Source organism: Herpailurus yagouaroundi, unplaced genomic scaffold, assembly GCF_014898765.1.
Source record: "Herpailurus yagouaroundi ecotype Mexico unplaced genomic scaffold, PumYag 164, whole genome shotgun sequence".
Taxonomy (NCBI): domain Eukaryota; kingdom Metazoa; phylum Chordata; class Mammalia; order Carnivora; family Felidae; genus Herpailurus; species Herpailurus yagouaroundi.
In genome coordinates this window covers 42445625-42448007 of record NW_024412405.1, presented here as the reverse complement: position 1 = coordinate 42448007, position 2383 = coordinate 42445625, and the positions used below count along the sequence as shown (strand labels likewise).

The following is a 2383-nucleotide window of genomic DNA, read 5'->3' as shown; positions in this document are numbered from 1 at the left end:
TTAAGGTAAAAAATAACCAACGCTTAAGTGTATAAAGGATTTTTAAATAAATAAATATCTAAAACTAAGAATAGAAGGGAACTTTTTTAGAGTAGTATTAAAGGAGATCTTAAAAAATGTAGACCTAAAGTCATCCCCAGTGATCATACTTTAGAAATATTTCCACTCAGCTCAGTGGGAACAAAAACTGCTATATACCAATCATTTCACATTACACTGGAAGTCAGTTAATTCCATAAGACAAGAAACGGGAAATTAGGATCATGAGTATTGGCAAGAAAAAAAATATATCATTTGCAGAAAATGTAACTGCCTAAATAATATATCAAAAAGTATTTTAAAATATTTTTGTGGATAGAGAATAAGCATACATAAATAATTATTGAATTTATAAAATTAAACTAACTGATGAAAACACCATAGAATTCCTTTACGATCTGCCATCTGTGGTGGAACCTCCGCCAAGATGTAGATTTTCGTGAAAACCCTTATAGGGAAGACCATCTCTCTAGAGGTCGAGCCCTCGGATGCAATAGAAAAGGTAAAGACCAAAATCCGGGGTAAGGAGGGAATTTCTCCTGATCAGCAGAACCTGGTTTTGCTGGCAAGCAACTGGAAGTTGGACGTACTTTTTCTAACTACAACATTCGAAAGGAGTCCACTCTATCTTGTGTTGAAACTTCGTGGTGGTGCTAAGAAAAGGAAGAAGTCTTACACCATTCCCAGAAGAATAAGCATAAGAAAAAGAAGGTTAAGCTGGCTGTCCTACTATAAGGTGGATGAGAATGGTAAAATCAGTTGCCTTCATTGGGAGTGCCCTTCAGATGAATCTGGTGCTGGGGTTTTTATGGCTAGCCACTTTGACAGATGTTATTGCGGCAAATGTTGTCTGACCTAGTGCTTCAACAAACTGGAAGGGAAGGAATTGCGTGCAGGTTAATAAAAAACAAACTAAAAAAATACAATGGAATAAATTTTCCACCAACAATAACAAAGGTCCTTGGAAAAATTCAAATTACAAATGAGGAGGGAACCTGTTGGGATGGGCACTGGGTGTTGTATGGAAACCAATTTGACAATAAATTTCATATTAAAATAAAAAAAAATAAAAAAGAAGCTGACTAAAGGGAGACGTTCTCAATGTTGATGGATGATAGTATTCAAAGTTATCAACAGATTGATACATCCAAATAATCTTGGCTTTTAAAAAATTCCGGTAAAAGCTCCAATGCTATTTATTCACAACACTTAGAGAAAAAATGTATCTTAAAATGACTGAAGGAAATACAACTTCGAGAGAAACAAGATAATTATTAAATTAAAAAATGATGTGGAAAATTTCCACATCTAATAATAAGATATCATGATGTGATTTTACCTTGACTTCAAAAATATAATAAACTATGTGTTTAGAAACCCTCCTACCATAAAAACCTAATAATACTGGTATAAGGCACATATCCTTTAAAGTGCATATCTAAACAAATTAGAAAGTAAGAGCAACCTAAATATATCTAAAATAAGACATTACTGAACCCAGAGGGGTTATGGACCACTGGAGACATGATTTGTATTGTTAAAAGTAGAACATCTGCTTCTCATAAGTGATGGAGGAGAACATGGAGCCTCTGGCCCACACCAGGTAGAAGGTGAAGACTTAAAAAGAAATCTAGGATGTTTGGAAGGTTACATTTTTAAGGAAAGGTAAACTTGGAGGGGAAAGAAATCATATTTTCTAAGGAAAATTTTGAAACAAGCTAATACTGTACCGATCTGTATATATGTGTTTGTGTGTGTGTGTGTGTGTGTGTGTGTTAAATATATATAATGTGTGTGTGTGTATATATATATATGTATAATATATATAATGTATTATATATTTAATATACTTAATATATTAGACACAGTATCTATTTCCCACATACACCAAGAATTTCCAATCATAGTACTATCTCCAGGAAGTTTTTATCTTCCCACTTGCATTTCTCTTGGGATCCATAAAAAAACTTAAAGTTGTCATCAAGGTTGGTAGAACACTAGGTACTTAGCAGAAGGAAATACGTATTTTTTTCTCAGTGGAGTTTTTCTCAATGGAGTCTATTTTGTACAGTGGCATAAGACGTCATGAGATACTGAGAGCTTGTCATATGGACAAGAGATAAAAGAATTTGTTGGTAAAAAAAATTGTCGGTAATGGCTGAATATTTACTGTATTTGATGACACTGTAAATTTGGTTTTGCAGCTAATTAAATAAAAATTACATACACATAAATATTTGTTATTCAGAGTGGTATTCACACCAATTTTGAATTCCTCAGTACTAACTAACCAAGTATGTTTGAGAGAAAATGTTCAATTTTTTGTTGTTTGTAATTGATCTGT

The 2383-nt window shown here is 33.0% G+C and overlaps 1 pseudogene; it reads left to right on the top strand.

The window, feature by feature from the left end:
• Positions 1–466: 466 nt before the first annotated feature.
• On the top strand, positions 467–940 carry LOC121037904 (ubiquitin-40S ribosomal protein S27a-like; annotated as a pseudogene).
• Positions 941–2383: the final 1443 nt, after the last annotated feature.